The 6,525-nt window shown below is 49.5% G+C and overlaps 1 long non-coding RNA gene across 1 annotated transcript; it reads left to right on the forward strand.

Annotated features, from left to right (window-relative positions):
- The first annotated feature begins 737 nt into the window (after positions 1-737).
- On the forward strand, positions 738-6,483 carry LOC125918346 (uncharacterized). Its single transcript, XR_007456424.1, has 3 exons — positions 738-1,545; positions 5,765-5,828; positions 6,207-6,483. It is a non-coding gene; the product is annotated as an uncharacterized LOC125918346 (long non-coding RNA).
- Positions 6,484-6,525: the final 42 nt, after the last annotated feature.

Genomic DNA, 6,525 nt, shown 5'->3' on the forward strand with positions numbered 1-6,525 from the left:
CAAGGAACAGGAACATTAAATAAACATGGAAAAAACTATACAATTAAAATTGTGGGAACATTATGAAGGAAAAGAACAGGTGCTCTGGGCCCATATAATAGAATGGCCCAGTTTAACCTAGGTTGCATAGGAGGCATACGCAAATGCCAGGAAGGAAAGGATGGAGGGGCAGAAACCAGAGACAGAAACCAGCCAAGTGTCGTTCTCACTAGGCTGGCGCAACTCAAGGGCAAGGATTGCTTCTGATTCTTATCTGTGCCCATGACTTCGTTGGTGCTTGAACAAATGCTCTCTGGCTGATTCTAAGGCAGCCTCTGAGCAATCAGGAGATTCTGTGCCTGTAGCTCTAAGGCAGGAAAGCAGTCCCTTGGGGATGGCCCAGGAGGTGAAAGGAGTAACAGAGAAACAGGCGGAACAGAGTCTGAACCCACTGTGTATAGAAACTCACACACATCATGCTCCACATCGTGACAGAGCTGAGCCTTTTTCTTCATGTGTCCATCGTTTATCCACCTCCTTCCTTGTACAGTACCCTCCCCCCTACCCTATTCATCAATTCAATACTTTTAAGGGGATCTATGTGTGCCAAGCTAGGGGCATTAAGACCCACATAAGCATAGCCTCTGCCACCAAGAGTTTTCCTTCTAGACCAGTGGATCACAACCAAGGGTGACTGTGTCACCCAGGGAACAATGTGTGGAGACATGTTTGGTTGTCACAATGCAGCAGGACAGGAGGTGTGCTACTGCCATCTAGCATGTAGGGTCCGGGGATGCGGCTAAGCATTCTATGATGACTCTTGCAGCGACAGTCTCCCACAGCCAAATGTCAGCAATGCCAAGGCAGGAAAACCTAGGGAGATGTTTAGAACCGTGTAGAAGTTGACTGCTAAAGCAGGGCAAATGTCAGGGGTCAAAAGCCAGAAGCCAAGGAAGTCAAATGTCAGAGGCGTAGGAGAGTGGTAAACACCAGGTCATTGGATAAGCAAAGAAACAACGTCAAGAGTGCTGAGGTTGAGGAACTTGCTCTGGACAATGAGCAACGTAATCACACCACAATGCCAGAAGAGAATAAAATGCCGTCCAAATACAAGGTGCAGCATCTAATCTAGAATCAGGGGTGCAAAGGTGCCCTCGGAAGTGACATCTAATTAAAAACCTGAAAACCAGATGAGTTTGAAAGGGATGTGAAGACGAAGGCAGGGTAAAGGGGCCATTCCAGACAGAAGGCACAGCCGGCGGGCAAGCGGGACTACGGAACGGAGGAACACATCTGTACGGCGGAAAGTGGGAGGGGCTCCGGGGCTGGAGAGGCGGCCGCCCTATCATAACCGGCTTGTGTGATGGCTTAAGAAACACAGACGTTATCTTTAAGGCAGTAAGAAGCCACCGAAAGAATTTACACAGAGGAGTGACACGAACAAGCTTGTCTTAGGACAAAGGACTGCTAAGAAACTGAGTGGGAGGGAGCTCCTGACATCCAGACGACGGTCGTGGCCTAACGCTGCCCCTTGGAACGGAGGGGAGGCATTCAAGAGACGCTCAGGTATTAAGCACCACTCCAGTTCTCTGCCGAGTAATTCCAAGCCCCCCAGACTCCAAAACCTTAAAGTTTTTACATAATTCATCTGTGGCCCAGCCTAACCAGAATTATGTGGCAGCAAACCCAGAACCTGAACTTACTTGAGGCTATTAATAGCACATTTATCCTATTTAATGTGAATATTTCAAGACAGAAGGACAAATGCTTGATTATGGGGTGACGTCCCAGACCTCACTGGGTAGCATATTAACTTTTTAAGATATAAAGAAGTCCGTATTCCAAAAATGCAGCTGGGCCAGGGTTTACGATAAGGGATCGTGGACTTACACAAGGTGCTAAGTAAACCGTTGTCAAACTCCAGTGAACTGGGCAAAGCAGTTTTCTGGATGATTATTTGTGCAGAATATTTTTCTAAGTCACTATCCTTACTATCAACAGCATGACACTTCCAGATACCACATATATACATACCACATGATTTATTTTATGTAACTTTCCCTTAAAAACCTAGAAATTTGGCATGCGATCCTAACAGACACAGCAGCAGGATATGGGGAAAGAACTAAAATTATTTCACCAGAATTTATCTGTTGACTTCATCATTCTCCATCCTCCCCAGGACCGCCACACAGAAGGCAGAGTAGGTACACTCAGTCACAGTGAACCAGACCTTCACCTTAGTAGAATAATTCCACGTAAAGCCAGTTAGGAGTTGCAAGAGCCTGAGGTCACCTCCCAATCACCGCCAGCACAGCCACAAACACATCAGTGACTGGATACTTTCTCAGCAGAGGAGACCTGGCCCTTTGTACTTGTGCCAGGTGGTCACTGGGCACAGCGGCAGTGGCGAGGAGGGCGGGCCTGGGTCACGCTCTCATTCGTTCCCTCCTTCCCTCCCCACGTATCTGTGTCCCAGGCACTGTGTATTCTAGGTGCTCAGCATCTAACACTTCGTGAGACAGACGTGGTCCCTCAGAGGTTATGAATTTTACCAGGGCACAAGGAGATGACACATGTAATTACAACCAGGTGTAAGAAGTTAGGATGGGAAAGCATAATGATGACAATATGCAGCAGAGGGACCCAACGAAGTCGGCAGGGAAGACTCTAGAAAGACCTCTTTGAGAAAGTGATACTGAAACGGAGACCTAATGTATAGTTACAAATTTTGATCTGAAGGTACTAGAAAGAGAGGAAGGAGTTGAACTGAAGTAAACCAGACGACAGGAGAAAACAGTGGTTGAAAACTAAGGGTGGGAGGGGAAGCCAGAGGAGGCCTGAGCCAGCAGAAACATGGAGGAACACAGCCTCCAGTGCGGGCTGGACACGAGCTATCGTCTCTTCATCCTCCTGGAAATGGGACGACGCTTGCTCATGTTCTGAAGGTACTTTGCACTTAAAAAAAAACACCAAACAAATGTGGGAAGTGTTTTTAAAATACTCAAACACTTATTTTATGCTTATGTGAGTGAGGGGAAGACGACCCTTCAAATGTAATAAAGTACACCTAAAATGCACTTCAAGTGGACTAAATAAATAGTTGTGTACTGAAACACTGAGAACACTGAGAGCGAGTCTGAATGGTAAATTAGGTCAGCAGTATGCTGCCAACCTTGTAAAGCACTATGGTCTCTGGCAGAGTATAAGAAAATCATAAATTTACCAGAAACATAACTGAGATATTCGGATGTCAATGGAGATGACTTGGGCACATTAAAGTTTCCAACCACAAATATACCCGTGTAAAGCATACTCTGTATTTTGAACCTACGACAGCCGGAAAAGCAAACGCTAGTGTTCTACCCCCACGACCCCAAGGAACCAGCCATTCACTGCCACCATGTTTATTCAGAGCCCCTTGTCATCCCACGCCAGAGTAGCAGACTTTTAAAAACTAGTGTTAGTTGGGCACCTGGGTGGCTCAGTCGGTTAAACATCCAACTTCAGCTCAGGTCATGACCGCACGGTTTGTGAGTTCGAGCTCCACGTCGGGCTCTGTGTTGACAGCTCGGAGCCTGGAGCCTGCTTCGGATTCTGTGTCTCCCTCTTTCTCTCCCCCTCCCCCACTCACACTCTGTCTCTCAAAAATGAATAAAAGTTAAAAAAAAAAAAATTTTTTTTTAAAGAACTAGCGTTAGCCATTTTAGTTCTATCTGTGTAATACTTTTTATCCTGTATTTCAAGAGACCTTCTAAACCAAAAGAGCTCTCAGCTAACTCAGTACACCCAGGAGAATCTGGGGGAAATGAAGGCTGCTGCACGGGGAGGCAACGCCTCACAACCTCACAGGTGTTACTTAGTTTCTCTGTGAATAGACTTTTCTTTCTTTCTTTCTGTCTTTTGTTAACTCCTCTCCTCCTCAGCCTTTGCTAGAGTCCCGCACTGACCACGCAGCCCCTCCTGAAGGCCTCGGCGACTGGGCCTCGTGTGTACTCTCCTCTCTGCATAAGCCCTTGCCATCGGCTGGAGAAGTTGGACCTCCCTCTCGCTTTCCAGGGTCCCCGAAATTCAGCTTCCTCGACAACGGGAACCTTCCCATCCTCTCCAACCCCCCACGAAACAATCCCATGCCAGGCTCACCCTAGAACCCGAACTCTGCGACAACACTATCTCCTCGTTCTTGATGTCCCTTGTATCTCTTTGTTCAGCCCACCTGCACTCCCTCCCTCTCGCCCTCCATCAATTCTACCTTCAACTAATATTCACCAAATACTTGCCTTTTGCCAAGTTCTGTTCTGGGTATGGGGGGAACACAGCACTTAAAAATTAAGACATAATAACTCACAAATACACACATAAGGAAATAAAATGTATACCGTCAAAGAGTGATAAGTACTGCAGAGACAAACAGAAAGGCAGAGAATAGGGATGTTAGTACTTGGCAAGAGAAGCCCCATTTCAGAGAGGGTGGCCAGAAAATCCCTGGGAGGAACACACCTGAATAACCCTAACCCTGAAGGAGGTGAGGGATCAAGCTGCAAATAATACTCGTGGGGGCGCCTGGGTGGATCAGTTAGTTATGTGTCTCTTTTTTTTTTTTTTTAATTTTTTTTGATGTTTATTTTTTTTTAATTTTTTTCAATGTTTTTTATTTATTTTTGAGACAGACAGAGACAGAGCATGAACGGGGGAGGGGCAGAGAGAGAGGGAGACACAGAATCGGAAGCAGGCTCCAGGCTCTTAGCCATCAGCCCAGAGCCCGACGCGGGGCTCGAACTCACGGACCACGAGATCGTGACCTGAGCCGAAGTCGGACGCTTAACCGACTGAGCCACCCAGGCGCCCCTTGATGTTTATTTTTGAGAGACACACACATTGTGTGAGCAGGGGAGGGGCAGAGAGCCAGGGAGACACAGAATCGGAAGCAGGCTCCAGGCTCTGAACTGTCAGCACAGAGCCCGACGCGGGGCTCCAACTCGCAAACTGGGAGATCGTGACCTCAGCCAAAGTCGGATGCTTCACCGCATAGGCGCCTCCATGAATCTGACTCTTTTTTTAGGCTCAGGCCATGATCTCACGGTTCGTGCCTGTTTGGGATTCTCTCTCTCCCTCTCTTTCTGCCACTCCCCTGTGCTTGCTCTCTCTCAAAATAAATAAACTAATTTAAAAAACAATGAGTACCCGGAGGATGGGGACAGAAACAGTCACACTTCTGCTACAGACTGACCCCTCTGGCTGCTGTGTGAAGCACAGGCTGCAGTGGAGAGAGAAACCCTGGCTCGCTCTCACCTCGCTTCTCCTGAAGCCCCATCAGGGTACTTCTCCGCCCCACAGCCCTCGAGCTACTGGACTTGGAGAGGGGGCAGGTATCATCCCTGCTATCCACCATCACTCCCCCACCTCCCCGGAGGCCCCTGGCTTCGAATGTCCTGTCATCAGACCTCCCCCACTCCTGTGGCTGCTATCCAACACCCCTCACCCCCATGACCACCTGCCAAACCAAGAATACTCCTCGGTCATCACTTTCACGCACCTACCCTCTGACCACCACCTCCTAGATTTCCAGCTCACTTTCGTCCATAACCTGGATCCGACAATCCATTCACCCTCCCGGGGCGTCCACACCACTGATCCTACCACCCTTTTACTGTCCGTCATTCCTTGATATGGTCACTTCCCTCTTCCACTTAACAGCCAGTCCCTTCAACTGCACTGCTGCTTTGTGCCTGCTTGGCAGATGGTCTATGACGATTATATTAAATCCCACTCTGCCCCTGCCCAGGGAACAGCTGATGGCGTGGAAGGAAGTCCAAAGACTTCAAGAGCAGAGGACAGCTCTTGAGTAGGTGAGAGGGGCTGGTATCCAGCACAGAAGGGGCGCCGCAGACGGGGCCTGTGGGGGGTGGGGGAGGGAAAGCTGAGCGCAGGGCACAGGTTCTGCTGGGCGGCAGCGTTTGGCAGAAGCTGCCTTCTGGTTGCTTCTACGTTCCCAGTGGGCGGGAGCCAGGCCATGCAGTGAGAGTGAGGGAACGACAGTGGAGGGAGGATGGAGGAAAGGAGAGAGCAGCAGAGCAGGCCAGCGAATGACCGTGCACGGCCCGTCTTGGGTTACCCAGCCCTCCTCTGCCCTCACTCCTCTCTGCCAGCCTGGAACCGGGCAGGGGCGGTGGAGGGGAGACGGCCGCTTCACCGATACCAGTATTTAACTCCGCTCCCCCATGCAGATCCCTAAGGCCAAGCACTGCTGGACACAGTCCGAAAACAGAGAGAATTCTGTCCCCGACGCCCGCAGGTTAGTTCATTTCAGGTGGACTCCCAACGCTCCTCAGTAAACCCTTTACTCACCGCTGCTTAATGCCAACGCCAGAGCCCGCAGCACGTGAGGATCCCTGCTTTCTTTAGGCTCCCGGCAACACCCCTTCACCCTGAGCAGCTGAACGTGGCTTCCGTTTTATCGAGGGCAAAGGTCACTTGATGTGAGTGAGCTTCTTCACAACTTCCTTTCTCTGGGGCTCAAACCCCCTGCGTGTTTAACATCGACTG

Source organism: Panthera uncia, unplaced genomic scaffold, assembly GCF_023721935.1.
Source record: "Panthera uncia isolate 11264 unplaced genomic scaffold, Puncia_PCG_1.0 HiC_scaffold_686, whole genome shotgun sequence".
In the NCBI taxonomy this organism is placed as follows: domain Eukaryota; kingdom Metazoa; phylum Chordata; class Mammalia; order Carnivora; family Felidae; genus Panthera; species Panthera uncia.